This window comes from Xyrauchen texanus, chromosome 10 (genome assembly GCF_025860055.1).
Source record: "Xyrauchen texanus isolate HMW12.3.18 chromosome 10, RBS_HiC_50CHRs, whole genome shotgun sequence".
Classification (NCBI taxonomy): Eukaryota; Metazoa; Chordata; class Actinopteri; order Cypriniformes; family Catostomidae; genus Xyrauchen; species Xyrauchen texanus.
In genome coordinates, this window is record NC_068285.1 from 5,772,666 (window position 1) to 5,790,518 (window position 17,853).

Here is a 17,853-nt window from a genome sequence, read left to right on the forward strand (position 1 = left end):
GGAATTCAGAACCTACTCGAGAAAAGGGAAAAACAAAATTATTCATGGTTTGATTTAGAAAAAAAAACACTTGAGTGTCTGATATTGCTGCATGAAGGTGATGACTTGAGGGAATTCCCCTAAATACAGAAAGGGTGACAAAGGGCAAATTTTATTAAAGATGCAGTATGTAAGATTCAGAAACCCTTGTTATTAATGACACCTGTGGCCGTGAAGTGAACTGCAGCAGCTACCTGTTGCTCGTGAACTCCATAGGGAGGAGAGTGAGCATTTACCAAAATAATGACGTAACGTACAAAGAGACTGAATGTGATTCACCGGCATCATGCTGACAGATGAGGTAGCATAATTAAAATTACTCAGTTATGATTGTTTTACAAACTTTGAGACTGTATATTATATTTGACTCTCCAGTGCTGGAACAGGGCTAAAACAAAGTGTGGATATCGGTCTGACTATGTGAGACTGTAGTTTGAATAATCACTTTTCTTTGCATGAGACATTGACTGCATTTATATGATAGCTGATGTTGGTGTTAGCTAGCTAGTCAGCTTTATCAATAGCTGTTAGCTAAATGTGGTGGATGATGACAGTAGCTGTTTATAAAATAGACTGTACATTATAAATATGTGACACAATTCAGTATTGATGTGATTCATCACAACTGACATTTTGATATATCGATGCACTATTGTTTTATAATAATAGATGATATATATTTTCTGTATAACCAAGTTACGTCACACTAATGAATGTGTCTTTTTGCATTATCTTGAACATTGTCTAGCATTCATTTCATGTGTTATTGTAGTTTAGCTAAAATGACACAGATCAATCCTTATGGCTCAATATGTCACATGCTTTGCAGTTATGTAAGTTTACCTGTCCAATAAGAAAAACACCAATTCAGGGTCACTTTTGATCCCCAAAACCAAACGAAGGTCCATCCAGGAATCAAATGCCCTGCCGATTTTCACTCTAGTTTTCACTCGACCACGATCACGTTCCCGATTAGCCAGACGGGATTCAGTAGATCAATGTTTTTTGGCTTACTCAGAGTTTGTGTTGGAGTCGGTGTTGTGCTGGGACGTTTGCTGGATTCATCTCTAAGATAATGTTGTCTAGTGTTGCAGTTTGTTGTCACTGTTGAATAGTGGAAGAGAAGCACTGAGGCTCTCGGGAGCGCACATAAACGTCACATATTTGTGATTTTCTTGGCAAAAGCGACCCGCTCCTTCACATGAAAATCAGTCTACAGGCTTTAATAGGCAACCTAACACACACACACACACACAGACACACACACACACACACACACACACACACACACACACACACACACACACACACACACACACACACACACACACACACAGTGTACAGACAGACCGTATTGATGATTTCTGACTATTTTTATAACTATGTATAAAAGAGGAAGTAAAACAAATACAGTACATTGATTTTCACACCATAGACATTCTTATTCACAGTATTGCATGAATATAAAATCTGTTTAAATATAAAATCTGAACTTTTCTAAAATCCAAATCAGTTTAATGATGACATCATCAGATACATTTGATAAATCGTGATTTCCTCATTTTACATTGAATGGAAACTTCATTTAAAGGCACGGCACGGGCTCATCTCACCACAAAGACATGTCGGACCCTGAACATTTATTTACACCATCAAAAGCTTTTTCTTGGTCCAAATCTAAAAATCCTACATTAAGATTATTGTCTCTGGCAAAAGAAATCAGATCATGTATTCAAAACAAATGATCAAATATTGTGCGTTTAGGAATACAATATGACTGGTCAGCGTGAATTAATTTAGATATGTAAAGTTTGAATCTGTTGGTTAATGCTTTGGACAGTATCTTATAGTACATTTATTTCACTGCTGAAATCTGCAGTGTGAGAGTATTTTGGACATTTTGGGTTTGGCACCATTAATGGTTCTCAGTTATTCTGTTTGGAAAGTTTGTTGCATCGTCCCATGAAATCTGTGGAGGATAATATATTTAGATGCAAACGGATTGTGTTTATATGAAATGTTACGATGAGCTTATTTTCATTTTATATGATTTATTATTTGCTCAAGACTACAATATGTTTAATACTAATAATATGTTTTATTTGTAAAGTACTAAATAGGGTTTATAAAGTGCATTAGCATACAGGAAATGAACAGTGATACTGTAGCACATTTGCTTGTGTTGTGCTCTGTCACTGTATTAAGCTCATTTAAAAAGTGTTACAAATAAACACAATAGCACACAAATATGTTTAAAATGATGTACACTCACATTAGATGATGACTCCAGTCAGATACTGACCTCAATAAAAGCTGTTTAATTGTACATTGAGCTGGTCGCCCTCATGGATGCTGCCATGTTGACCGCACATAACAAACTGTCTTGCAGTTGATCAGTTACTACCACTAATAATATCAATAATGATCACAGATAAACGGTGTGACATCAAGCACCAAGAGCGAGCACACAACGGTCTCATCAGCCGCCAGAGAGATTACGAGTCGCAGCAGTCCATCTTACAGACATTTTTGTGTATGCAGCAGCAGTTAACAGGGGCGGTGCAGGATTTTTCACAGGGGGTCGGGCAGTGATCAGTCTGTGGTGTCAGTATAAAGTCCAAAACCACTGGTACTATTGGGACGTAATAAGAGCCAGATAAAAACTTACTGCTGCACTTTTAAAAGCGGCGCTAACACTGATCTGGAGCCGCTTCATAACCCAGGATTAAAAGTGTTGCTAATCACCTTTCAGAGTTACAAGTGTGAAACGTTACTTTACTGGAGGTTAAAGCGGGTTAAAAGACAATAACCCAGGGTTAAGTGCAGTGTGAAAGCACTTGAGTTTATTGTTGGTGGGATGTTGTGTGTGTGTATTGCAGGGGTGTCAAAATCAGTTCCTGGACCCCTCACACCCCTCATGTGTTGTAAGACTGTCAGTGGATTGAAATATTGAATCACGATTAATCACATATTTGTTTTGTTGTTAGTGTTAACACATTCAGTTCCAGGAAAACTAAATAACAGTCCTGTGTGTCTTTATTAGAGTCTTTTCTGAAAGTTTCAACTAGTTGATCAAAAATGAGGCTATAAAACCATCAAACTTTGACATGCCAATAAAGCTAATAAATATAAATTAATAAAGAGAGAGAGAGAGAGAGAGAGAGAGAGAGAGAGAGAGACATTCTCTGTGTGTTATTTCAGATAAAATCACTTTGAAGTAAGTTTCAGGTGAGCTGAATGTGATGTCATCATTTGTGTGTGTTTGTGTTTTTATAGTGTGGATCATGGAGGAGAGTTCAGGATTACAGCAGGACTACACAAATGTAGGTCAACACACAAACACTCACACACACACACACTCACTCTCTCACACACACACACACACTCACACATACAGACACACTCACTCTCTCACACACACTCACACACACACACACTCACACATATGCACACACACTCACACACACACACATATTCTCACACTCACACACACATATGCACACACACTCACACTCACACTTGCACACACAAACACACTCACTCACACACTCACTCACTCACACATAAACACACACACACACACACTTACTCGTTTGTAATCTGTGAATTTGTTTTTTGTTTGTTTGTTTTGATTGATCAAACTGTTTATCTGTCAGTGTGTCGCTGTTACACGACATTATCTCACTGTCTGTTGTCTACACACACACACACACACACTCACACACACACACACACACACACACACACTCACACACACACACACACACTCACACATACACACACACACACACACACACACACACACACACACACACACACACACACACACACACTGGTTTAGTGATTGTTGTGTTTTAAGTGTTTTTTCTCTTCTTGTGTTCAGATGTCTATGATCTCACACTGGATTCAAACACACACACTACACACACACACACACACACACACACACACACACACACACACACTGGTTTAGTGATTGTTGTGTTTTAAGTGTTTTTTCTCTTCTTGTGTTCAGATGTGTGTGATCTCACACTGGATTCAAACACACACACACACACACACACACACACACACACACACACACACATACACACACTGGTTTAGTGATTGTGTTTTAAGTGTTTTTTCTCTTCTTGTGTTCAGATGTCTGTGATCTCACATTGGATTCAAACACAGCACACACACTCACACACACACACACACACACACACACACACTCACACTGGTTTAGTGATTGTTGTGTTTTAAGTGTTTTTTCTCTTCTTGTGTTCAGATGTCTGTGATCTCACACTGGATTCAAACACAGCACACACTGAACTCATTCTGTCTGAGGGGAACAGGAAGGTGACACGTGTGAGAGAGCGTCAGTCATATCCTGATCATCCAGAGAGATTTGATGAGTATCGTCAGGTTCTGTGTAGAGAGAGTCTGACTGGACGCTGTTACTGGGAGACTCAATGGAGTGGAGATGCTGTTATATCAGTGTCATATAAAGAAATCAGCAGAAAAGGAGAGAGTCGTGACTGTGGGTTTGGACTCAATATAAACTCCTGGAGTCTGATCTGCTCTAATAACAGATTCACTGTCTGTCACAATAAAAACAGAACTGACATACGTCCCCCTTCACACGACTGTAAGAGAGTAGGAGTGTATGTGGACTGTCCGTCCGGCACTCTGTCCTTCTACAGCGTCTCTGACACACACACACTCACACACTTACACACACTCATCACCACATTCACTCGACCCCTCTATGCTGGATTTTATCTTTATCCTGATTCCTCAGTGTGTGTGTGTGAAATGGATCATCAGAGACACACACACACAACTGGATGAGTGAAATATACTCACTGTATCTCACATCAACACAACTCCAAACTCTTTCTAGAAATCATTTCATCAATGAAACTGATTGAATTCAATACAATGACAGTACTTTGTCTTTTTTCCATCTAAGATCGTGAGCAAAGGTGAAGACCTTCCTGTGTTTTAAGAACTTTGAGAGGACTATCCATGCTTTTATCACGTCTCGACTCGATTATTGTAACTCACTTTATACAGGTATTAGTCAAGCTTCCCTTTCTAGTCTCCAAATAGTGCAAAATACAGCAGCAGACTCCGAACTGGAGTGAATAGGAACACATTACACCTACATTAATATCAGTACACTGGCTGCCGGGACACTATAGAATTGAATTTAAAGTTCTATTAATGGTCTTTAAATTCTTCTATTCTGTTCTATTAATGGCCTCGACTATATCCCATTTAAATCAGAACTTAAAACATCTGTTTGTGATCACTTTTAATCAGTGAGGTGATCATATGCGCTAGAGGTGTATTGCTGTGGATTGTTTATGTATTTGATTCAGTTTATTTGACTCTGTACAGCACATTGGTCAACAGCTGTTGTTTTAGTTGTGCTTTAGAAATAAAGTGACATTGACATTATTTTGACATAAAGTAATGAAGCCGACTGATATGCCCATAATTAACCCAACTGATCCAGAATGTGCTCAAATGAGTTTATTACAATCCAAAATCAATAAATCTATTCTTCTTTGTTTTTAAAGGAGGTTGCATCAAGTCTTACACTATTGGGAAAGTGTTTGTTTGGTTATTTTGTTCCAAATAAGATAAAAGACATTTCTTTTAGGATAAATACACAAATTCTCCCTGTTGAACATTTTCTTTGTAAGTTTCAGAAAGACATTGATGTTAACTGCTCTTTTAGCTCTTTGCACTTGAAACAGTGTCTCACATTTTCTGGCATTGTAGTGATGTGAAACAGTTCTGGAAAGATCTGTCCACGTTTATTAATGAAAAGATTCACTTTCATTTGGAAAATGTCATTTTTGGTTATTTAAAATATGACAACAGTGTTAATAGTGAAGCTTATTTAATGAATCTGTTTATTTTATTAGTCATATTTCACTCTCATAAATGCAAGTTTTAAAACAAAAAGCTCCTTTTTTCAGTCGTATTTAAATACATTCATAAATATATTTCTATTATTCAAAATAGTACAAATAGAAAAGCTGTAAAAACTGTTCATCTGTGCTCTTCAGAATCTGTGTATAAATGAAAGATCAAGTGTGTTTGTGAATGAATGTTTTTTCCTCTTGCTCCCCTGAAACACAAATATATGTTGTATTGTGCTCCTGTTTTGTTGTTCAAAGCATAAAATAATAATAATAAAAACACAAAAGCTATTTTCTCCTCATCCTTTGAAAGTCAGCTCACTTAAATCACGTGAGTGTGTAAAATCTGTTGTGACTTTAAGACACTGTTGAATAGTAAATCTTCACTTCTGTTCAGAGCACTGTTGTGTCTCGACCGGTTCTTTCCTCACAAGAGACAAACTGATGATTTGAAATGATCATTTCTTCTGAAAGTACTTCAGCATATTGATGACATTAAAGGGAATAAATATAGACTAAAAGCAGCAAAACTTCAAAAACTCTTTCGAGCTGTCTCTGTTCAGTATTATTAACACACACACACAAAAGGTTTCTTACACACTTGATTTGGAGTGCACATACTGAGTAAAACAGTATAATAATAATAATGGAGATCATCTCTCTGTCCAGTTGTGAGGAAATAATCCACTGAAGATGATTCATGATACTGTTACAGAAACATCTCCATCATGTTTTCTCATCATCAACTATTTCAATGACTGCTGGATCTCTATCTGATGCAACTTACAAACACCAACTCATCAATCTTCTGTTTGGAGTTTAATCCCACAATACATCTTCTCTCAATTAGAGGTATATATTTTATTTTAATGTACAATTATTCTATTAGTAACTTCATATTAAAGTCTTTAATATTTATTCCCTTTAAGGTCATTAATATGCTGATGTACTTCCAAATGCAGACTAAATTAATTTCAGAAGAAATAAACATTAAAAATATGATGATTATAACAAAAAATATTGTGTTATTGTTATTTTATGATTTATGAAATTGAATTAATTTCAGAATAATTTGTATTGATTATTGCCCAGGTTAACACTTCAAATATGCATTTGCATGATTCAGTAATTTGATGCATTTGTGATTTAGTTCAATTCTACAATACTGAAAATATATTATTCATGAGCAGTTTATTTATTGCCTTTTTGTCCAATACTGACAATTTCTGCCACCGTTTCTGTCAGTTTCGTGCATGAATATTGCCAATGTCAATTTCCTGAACACCAAATTTTGTTAACCCTATTTATTACTATGTTTTACAAATAAACAGATTATTAATATTAATAAACACATTGGCCTGCGGTTGCGCTGCAAAAGAACAGTTGCACATCATAAAGAAACATAAACTTTAAAAAAACATAACTTTAGCCGAACTATCATTACAAATCATGTAAAACTACATTGAATCTGGGGTTTTTGTGTAACACCATTTATTATCCTGTGTACTGTATTTCCACTAACAGAGATGGTGCTTATGGTTTGAAGTGTTTCCCGCCTGAGCCGATACTTTTTTGTGGGTGACTTTACAGACTGAGTAACCATCAACATTGATGTGCCTTGTGGGTCTTTTACTTTGCCAAGTAATCCCAGACAGCGGACTACAACTTCTGTGGCGGCAGAAATAAAGGTTCAGGCTCGGACATGTCTGTATATGTTGCGCTCGTGCTGGACTTCTGATGTGCTCGTGCACGCGCAGCGCTCGCGACACCTGCATGTCATCTTTAACAATGAGTGACAGTCAAATGCAACATGAGGAAGGCGAGATTTAAAGATTTATTTTTAAATAAGTTTATTTGATGCTGTGTAAATGTCACAGATTGTGTCTTAATTAAACTGATTTGGATTTTAGAAATGTTCTTAAAAAATCTACAAAGCAAAGATATTTTTCTATTTTTCTTCAAGTGAAGAATGAAAGAAAGTCACACACACCTGAGATATCATGAGGGTGAATAAATGATGAGAGAATTTGATTTTTTAGGTGAACTTTCCCTTTAACTGCCTCAAACTTTCATTTCTCAAACTCGAAACAATTTCATGTGTTGAAGTTCTGATACATAATTATTTTTATTTTCTTCTATTTTTCAGGTAATTTAATATTTTAGGAAACATTTCATAGAATTCCCGTCAGTAAAAATATTCCTATTCCTCAATATTCCACAGTGTTGTGTTTGTAGATTTGTTTGTGTGCTGGTGTTTATGCCATTAAGTGTTAACTTTAATAATTTCATGGTTGAATTTATTTAAAGTTTTATTTTAATAACACTGTTGCTGACATCAAGGTCAATTTAAGATTTATTCTTGATTACATAAATATGTTTGTAATAGTTTTGTGTTAAAGAAATAACAGATCTTTAATTGGTAGATTTAAGCCAGTTTGGAAGGAACTGTTTATCTGTGACTTTTATTACAACAATAAAAACTCAAAAGACTCGATAAAAGATTGTCCACATGAAAAGTCTCTTATCGAGTCGTGCTGCTCATCTGAAGTCACAAGATGTTACAAAATCCAAGATTTCAGTTCTCCTTTGGTAATTAACAGCCAATGAAATAAGTTTTTCCATTTATGTGATTTATATGTTTGTCTCTGTAACACATTCAACATGTTGTTTATGATGGAATTACACAGAACATTTATTGTGTTTATTTGAGTCATTCTATATTCTGTATTTCTCTTCTATGTTTGTTCTTGCCTATATTTGAGTTCTTACAGCATCTTGAGTTGATGATCAAATGGAGAATCTTTCAATAAATCGGCAGTCATCTGAGAATCATCGTGCTTGTGAAATGACTTTGGGGAGCTTCATCATAATAACTGCTCTAGAAGAACACAACACAGTTTGTGACAACTGAAGTTTATTGCTTCATTTAATCAGGCCGACACAAAAAGAGTTGCACCAGTTTACCATTCTTTTACCAAATCTCTGTTCATGCAAAGCTGCACATTATAGTTCAGTTGCATCACACGGGGAGGAATATTTGGGAATTATGATTGCTCTTGTGAAATGTCTTAAATATTAATCATCCCCTTTATGTTGAACCAAGTTAATGTTTTATGTGACAAATAATGATTTAGTCACCTCGTCTGCCTGATCTGTGGAAATAAAGCTCATTATTATGTCCCTTGAATGGGATGAGCTCGCCCTATAAAAGGAGTTCCTGGCAGCCATTTCGAGTGGGATATGATCAGGGTTAGGATCCAGTATCAGGGGTAAGGGGGTTTTAGGGGTGTGGAGGATTTGAAATGGACTTTTAGTGCACACATTCAACAGTTAATGGACAAATGTAAAAAGGGATTTTATTATTTATTAAATGAATTATTTAAGGTGCTTGGCAGGGATAGACTGGGGTGCAAATCATTATTCTTTAAAGAGAATATATTGTGCAATGATAAGATCTGCAATAGATGATGGTAGTATTGTGTATCATTCTGTGTCAGTGTCTTTGATCAAAAGGTAAATGTGTTCAAACCCAAACTTTAAGATGATGTTGTGGTGCATTTCGATCATCTCCAGTAACTGCATTACAGGTGGCAGTGAGGGGGGCATGCCTTCAGACATCAGATGACTCCAACTGGAAACTGCAAAAATAATCAACTTTTAATTGTTTTTCAATCAGAGCATGACAGCATGTTTTGATTAATATGGCAAGTTTATTAAAAATGAATAAAAATCTCCAAAACATTTCTTCTCTCGCCCAATAGAGCACAACAGACGGGTTTCAGAAGTTAAAACCACAACCTCAAAAACCTGTGAAACTCATTAGTTTGGTTCAGTTTAGTACTTCTCAATGCAAACAATAAAATCATCACTGCTCATCATCATCATCACACTTTTCTTGTGTCCTAAACCCCTCGTCCTAAACACTAGTTCACCCAAAAATGTAAATTCAGTCATTGTTTACTCACCCCCGTGTTGTTATAACCCCATATGACTTTCTTTCATTTTCTGAACACAAAGGGAGAAACTGTGAAATAATGTTGTGCTCAGTGATGTCATACAATGTCAGTTTATGGTGACACCTCTTCAAGCTTCAAAACAACACAGAATATAATTCAGAAGTCTAATAAATGATTCATGAGACTCATGATTGTTATGAATATGATAAGATTTGATGAGAAATCCTCACCGATCTGTGCGTACTTCTCTATGCAAACTTTTGTAACCACACTTTATAAAGACTTCTTGAAATAGATGAAAATTGTTTGTTTTTATTGTTTGATTGCTGGTAATTTCAGAGATTTTGGAAAGAATGATCAGACGTGATCATCTGACATCTGGTCGCTCTTGATTATAAATGATGTGATAAATTGAATGTGAATTTGACTGAGAATCATTTGACTTTCTTTGGTAAATGTCATACACATGAAAGCACAAACAGTAAATCTAAACCATGTTTTAAGGTTTTTATAACTGATGTATTTTTGTTTATTGAGTCTCGTGGATGTCTTTGGTTTGTATGAATGTTGTTCTGCAGTTGCTGTGACTGACAGTGACATTGGCGTGTTTGTGTGTGTGTGTGTGTGTGTGTGTGTGTGTGTGTGTGTGTGTGTGTGAGCGTGTATTTATCACTTTGTGGGGACCAAATGTCCCCATAAGGATAGTAAAACCCGAAATGTTTGACCTTGTGGGGACATTTTGTCGGTCCCCATGAGGAAAACAGCTTATAAATCATACTAAATTATGTTTTTTGAAAATGTAAAAATGCAGAAAGTTTTCTGTGAGGGTTAGGTTTAGGGGTAGGGTTAGGTTTAGGGGATAGAATATAAAGTTTGTACAGTATAAAAACCATTATGTCTATGGAAAGTCCCCATAAAACATGGAAACACAACATATGTGTGAGTGAGTGTGTGTGTGAGTGTGTGTGTGTGAGTGTGTGTGTGTGTGTGTGTGTGTGTGAGTGTGAGTGTGTGTGTGTGTGTGTGTGTGTGTGTGTGTGTGTGTGTGTGTGTGTGTGTGTGTGTGTGAGTGTGTGTGAGTGAGCGTGTATTTATCACTTTGTGGGGACCAAATGTCCCCATAAGGATAGTAAAACCCGAAATGTTTGACCTTGTGGGGACATTTTGTCGGTCCCCATGAGGAAAACAGCTTATAAATCACACTAAATGATGTTTTTTGAAAATGTAAAAATGCAGAAAGTTTTCTGTGAGGGTTAGGTTTAGGGGTAGGGTTAGGTTTAGGGGATAGAATATAAAGTTTGTACAGTATAAAAACCATTATGTCTATGGAAAGTCCCCATAAAACATGGAAACACAACAATGGTGTGTGTGTGTGTGTGTGTGTGTGTGTGTGTGTGTGTGTGTGTATTATAGCGGTCTCAAAATCTTAAAATCACAGAAATTAACTTGTTTCCTAAAAGCAATTTTCACACACCACCATATTACTTTTTCAAATGCTGTTTTTGGACAGGAAGTAAACGATTGTAGGCTAAACATTAATAGTGGTGAATATGAGACCACATCAAATATTATTCTCACTTAAGACCAAAAGAAAAACTATTACATATGAATGACTTTCCAGAAGAGTTCAATAATAGAGAGAGGTGGATTAAGAGTCAGATGGGAGAAGATGCCAAATTTACCGTCACTCTCTCAGCATCTGTAATAGAAACCCCCTCACAGCTGTGCTAATTCAGTTTATAAAACTAATTCAAGGGTAATATAACAATAAGCATAATTATAAATTAATTTGTGAGATTTACGCTGCTAAATAAGTCGAAAATGCATCAGAGTAAGTGGAAAAATGTCTGTCCACCTTTTTCCTTTGGGGTCTTACTGGAGAAACAGAAGTGGGTGGGACATCCGCCGGAAGTCGTTCTATAGCATTCCCGAGCTCTGGCTGCTGTCATTTTAAGACCCTGTTCACAGCTGGTAATAAGACTCGTTTCGGATGATCCGATTGCAAATGGTCAGCGCTAAATATAGTTGTAAACGGGGTGCAAAATGTTTGGTGATTGACACAAACACATACAGAGGTGGTCAAAAACCACATCGCATTTGACTTTTAAAACACTATCCTGATGAGTCCCGGATGGCAGTGAAGCACCGCCTCTCATCAGTCAATCACCCGCCGAACAAAAGTTTAAACTTATGTGTGGATTTAAAAGAAAATAAACGTCCAATCGGACAACTTGAAAAAGCCGTTACATACAGAATGAGAACTTCACAACTCTTCCTCAGTGTGTCTGTCTGATTTGAACATGCAGGGTGACACGATTACAAGCACACACATCTGAAGCTGAACTAACACTCCACTAAAACAACCGATAATTATGACCAAAATGTTGCGTTTGTGCTTAGATTAAATCTCAACTGCATCTGGGAGAAACAGCGTTTTGTTCAGCTTTCTTTGTCTTTATTACTTTTTATTAACACACTGATATAGTGACTGATGTATGTCCATCCAAAATCAAACATGCTCTCCTCAAAATCCCAACACCACACAAAAGAATGAAGGGACATATGCCGCAACAACAGCTGTTAACTTGACATCGGAAGTAACGCCCACATTTCGTACTGAGCATCACAGGACTTAGAAAAAAAAAAAGTTTACCAGCGAGCAAGAAAGTGTCTTAGTGCTGCTGTCCTGGATGACTCTCAGGAGATCCCACGGGACAGCACAGAGGAGGCATTACCTGCAGGTGCAGGGGCAAAAGTTCATGACTCTGCCTGCCATCCTTCTTCTGGTTTGTATTACAAAAACATACTAACAGCTTTTTCTGTCTTGCAGAAACAATGTGACAGTGAATTCCATGGTAACTATAGTGTAGTAGGATTCAGAGCAGCTGGACTTGCTGTGACAAGACTTGAAGTTTCGCTGCGCATCCAAGAACCTTCTGCAGTTCTGTTGACTGGTGAAGATGTCTCTCTCTCTGGGGTGACACACTTAAGAGGTTAAAAAGGTCAGACCCCACCAGTCAGTAGAACTGAAGAAGCTTCTTGGATGAGGATCAAAACATATTCAAGTGTTTTCACAGCAAGTCCAGTTACTCTGAATACTACTACAAGATATGAACATGACTGAGAACCTCCACAGATATTACACTGTAAACTTTATTTCATATTAATGAAGCTTTATTAAAGGTATGTTTGCAACCAACTGCTTCCAATCTTCTTGTTTGAATTTGATAATTAAATGTGAAACACCCACAGATCACAAACCTTTTCTAAATGTGTATGTCAGTACATAAGCTATATATATATAAAGTTACATACAATTCTCATCGCAGTTTACAATTTCAGTCAATTTTGCATTGTAAGAAAAATATATATATTTACAACAGGAACTGCTAATATTAATTTCACAGGTTGTCACTTGTTCACCTTCCACATGCACCTAAAACTATTTACATGCTATAAAATTCTGCCTCAAGTTTGATAACTTAATAAGACACATGTAGATGTTATGATAGAAATGATCCAGCTTCTGTCGCATTGAGGTGATGATCTCCTCATCCCTAAAGATTCTCTCATCTGTGAAGTTAGTGTGGGTATCTGTGATGACATCACACCAATGAAGTCCTCTTTAGGCCAGTTGGACTTGAACCTGATAATAGTACTTGTGGCTCTTCTTGAGGCAGTTCTGGCCTTTAACTGTGATCAGGTGTTTAACATCGCAACTCTTTACCTCAGCCAGCCCAAATGGTGGTGTTCCTCTTGGGTTGAAGACTTCAGAATCAGAGGTGGCTGCAAGGTGAGGTGCATCAGGGTGGATGAAGATGCCACGCTAGCGTCTCAGAGACATCACAAAAATCTGAATATTGCCTCAGTATCTGAGGACCCAGATCCTCTTTTCATAGCGCCTGTCTGAGGAGTTCCTCTCAGAATACGGGCTGCCAAGTCTTTAGCAGAAGACTCCCCGTGAACATGGCATATTTCACAGAATCTGCTGGCTGTAAGTCGGTGTTTGCGCACCTGGTTTATGTACCTAGCGTCCACAGCTGGCATTTAGACTGCAGTCGGGTTTCTGCCTCAATAGCAGCAGAGATCTCTCGTGACACCTTTAGGCTCTCCAGTTTTGTTGCTTGTACACAAATATTGATCATTCAAATATTTTACTGACAACATAATGCATTCAACTTTCCTTAATTATGTGTGACAAGATATTGAGATTATGCTGTACTCATAATAATAATAAAGAAACTTTAAGTTAGAAAAAAGTTAGGAAACACATTTGGATGACATTATTCATATTTCTATAGCACCATTTTAACATATATTAATAATCCATGTCTTCAGAAATGAAGTTATAAATGTGGGTGAGAAACAGATCAATATTTAAGTCATTTATATTATGAATTTTCCTCCTTGCACAGTAGGTGGTGAAATGCACAAAGAATGTGAATCCCCAAAAACAAAAGATGACAAATGTGAAAGTGAAAGTGGAGATTTATAGTAAAAAGTATTTAAATATTGATCTGTTTCTCAACCACAATCGTCATATCACTTCTGAAGACATGGATTAAACCACTGGAGTCTTATGGATTACTTTTATGCTGCCTTTATGTGCTTTTTGACCTCCATTCGCTTGCACTGAATGTACCAACAGAGCTGAGATATTCTTCTAAAAATCTTTGTGTTCAACAGAAGAAAGTCCTACACATCTGGGATGGCATGAGGGTGAGTAAATGAGATCATTTTTAAACCTTTAAGCATCACTTTTCTTTTGACTCTGTAATTATTGATTTTGAGGATATTTAATTGTACAAAACTGTTAATATACATTTTGACAAGGATTATTTCTTTGCATTTAGGAAGAGGAGCTTGAGCAAGCACAGAAAGGAGCAGATGCCATCAATGCTTTGGAGCAGGAAGAGTGAAAGTTGACTTTTAACTCACAGGAAATGAGCTGCGGACATTTGTCAAAACTTGGGTCAGTGACTGACTTTTTGGGCTACTTTCTGCCCTTCACATCAGCGACCCAAAGAAGCTGACACTGTTTCTTTCTTTTTTGAGGTCATGCTGTAAATGGTGTTGCATCTTGATAATGGCAATGTCTGGCCAAGTATAAAAGATCTTTTGATTGAATAGTTTCATTTATAAATACAAACTGTTTCTGCTGTTTTTGTTGCAGTATTCTTTACAATGAATGTGAATGGTGACTGAGACTGTCAGTCCATAACATTCTGCCTTTCATATCCTTTTGTGCCCTACACAATAAAGAAATTCATGCGATTTAGGAACAACGTGAGGGTGAGTAAATGGCAGAATTTAGATTTTTCGGTGAATTATTAATGTAATTCAATTATTAATATTAATTAAAACTGATATCCAATTACAAATCTAAACTTATTGTTAAAGAAATTGGCAAAAACCTCAAACATGATGAAGATGAAACATTAAAAACTGAATTTGACCTCCACAACAAACTTCAGCACTATTCGGTCCTAAACAGAAATACCACATTTACAAAAGATTATCAATGAAACAGTTTAAAGAAAGAATGATTGTGTCTGAATATAGACTAAGTGCCCATGATCTAGAGATAGAGGAACACATCACAGGTGCTTGTTGCCCAGAGAGAAATAGAAACATGTTTGTAATGTTTGGCAATACTGTTATAAAACTGTCATGTCAATAATGCTGAACTGGCAAAAGAATTTAAGAAAACATACATTTGACTTCATTGGCTAAATATGCAATTGATCTTGCATATATCTCTTTTTTCCCTTAGACAAGCTTTTTTTATTATTATTTTTAAATGCAATTGCATGATTTGGCCACAAGAGTGCTTCACTGTCCACTTTAGTTCAGATGTTCACAGTAAATTAAATCTGATGGTTTTCTGTCCCAACAAGTACTTTCACCACAATTTACTGAGAAAAGCTCAAAAGAAATTGTAGATAATAAAATAACATAATACAAGTTTTTAGGTTTTATCTTTGCCTTTAAACCCCCATTATAGCAGGGGAACACGTCCTGTCAGCTGAAGATGTGACTGTCAGATACTGTTCCCCCTGTGTTCAATAAGAGAGAAAGCTCACACAAGTATTACATCAATAATGAATGTGGGAATTATAAATAATATAGACTATATATGGACAAACAAACAACATCAATCTCATAATTACAAGTATGTAAAAAACATTCAACTTGATCATTTTTGTTCCGTTAGTTCCTTCATGATGTCTCACTGAGATTGCTGCACACAGAAATGTCTTTATCTTTGGCCTTCTTACACACATATGGTGGAACCACCTTCCACAGGCATCACAGGAGATCTGTAGTGCAAGAAACTTTTAATAATTGTGTTATAAACATCAATGTTAAATCCTCCACCAATATTAGCTTGAGGAATAATAGTGTTTTTTAAGACAGTTCTTCAGCGCTTGCCATATGGGGGCCTATTTAGGGTACAAGAGTGATATCCCCAAGTGTACTGAAGGTCCCAAGGGTAAATTAAGCTCCCAGTACAGAAACTGTTGTGTCAATAGCAGATACAAAGTACATACAGTAAGTAAATGTAACACTTTAGTTATTTGTAACTGGTATTTTAAGTCTTGCACAAAAGAGTGGATTCCTGACCTTATGAATGCACGACTGATGATCATTTTGATTGAAATGCACAATTGCACAAACACTTACCAAAAAACCTTCTTTACAATATCTGCTGGTGTTAATACTGAACAACATATTTAAAGAAAACTTGGAAAGGATTTTGGCTAAACATGTTTTGCTCCCCATGATGGGAAGGGTTTGGAAATATCCTAAAGTATTAACAGTAAACAAATATAAAGATGTCTCTGAAGAAATTGTTCTATGACATGATCCCAACACACTTGTGATTGTTGGAGAAATCTTAATGGAAAATGAAATACTGGCACTTACACGAGTAAATGGGTAAAACAGACGTTATTACATCATTTAAAGTGACATTGGGAATGGAAGCACCAATAGTATTACAGGTATTACAATTTATTAGATACTTTCAGTAATGAGAATCTAAATGTTGGGTTATTTTTTCTACCCATTCGCTGGGTTTAGTATTTTATTTTGCTGGGTTATATTCTCGTTAATGGCTCATATTGACCCAGCGTTCATTGTTCATCACCATCAGCATGGGGGGATCACCAAACTAGATCACGAGGCTGTGAGGGACAGACTTATGCCGAGTTTACACTACACGATTTTAAGCCCGATGTTCACTCGCAGACAGTTTTGTGGAGATTGTGGATAAAAGCCCAAAATCAGAGACAAATCAGAGCTCGAATTTAAGGGGGCGGCGTTAAATTAGAAAACATGCATTTTAACATTAGACTTTAAATTCCAATTTTTAATTCACTATAGTTTTATATAGAATTGTTCAATAGTCTATAAAGTATTTAACACAATTACATCAGAAGTAACTGTAATAAATTAATGAAAAATGAAGAGTAATACGTTACATTACTTTCTTCAATGAAAAATAAATGTAATTACAGTAATTAATTAATTAGTAATTCATTAAACCCAACACTGATAGAGAATACCAAAAATTACAGCTCAAAATACTCCTGAATAGAACAAATACTTCAGAATATAAAAAAAATTATATTCATTAATCTACAGTATTACATCATATTGAATATTATTGGTTCATATTGGCACACACACACACACACACACACACACACACACACACACACACACACACACACACACACACACACACACACACGTGTTAGGCTTTTATTTGTGCATGTAACATTGAGTGACTTTATTTTGTATTAATCACCAGATGACACTATTTTTACACTCTGGAAGATTTGAATCTTTTCCCAGAACAATCAGAGAAACAGTTTATGAGGCTTCATTTCCCCATTCCTCATCTGCTGTCCTAAAATTAACATGTTCAGTGAAAT

General features: G+C 36.3%; 1 protein-coding gene across 4 annotated transcripts in view; it reads left to right on the plus strand.

Annotated features, from left to right (window-relative positions):
- LOC127650395 (NLR family CARD domain-containing protein 3-like) overlaps nt 1–17,853 on the plus strand; it is a 141,003-nt gene that overhangs the window by 76,106 nt on the left and 47,044 nt on the right. The window lies entirely within an intron of this gene.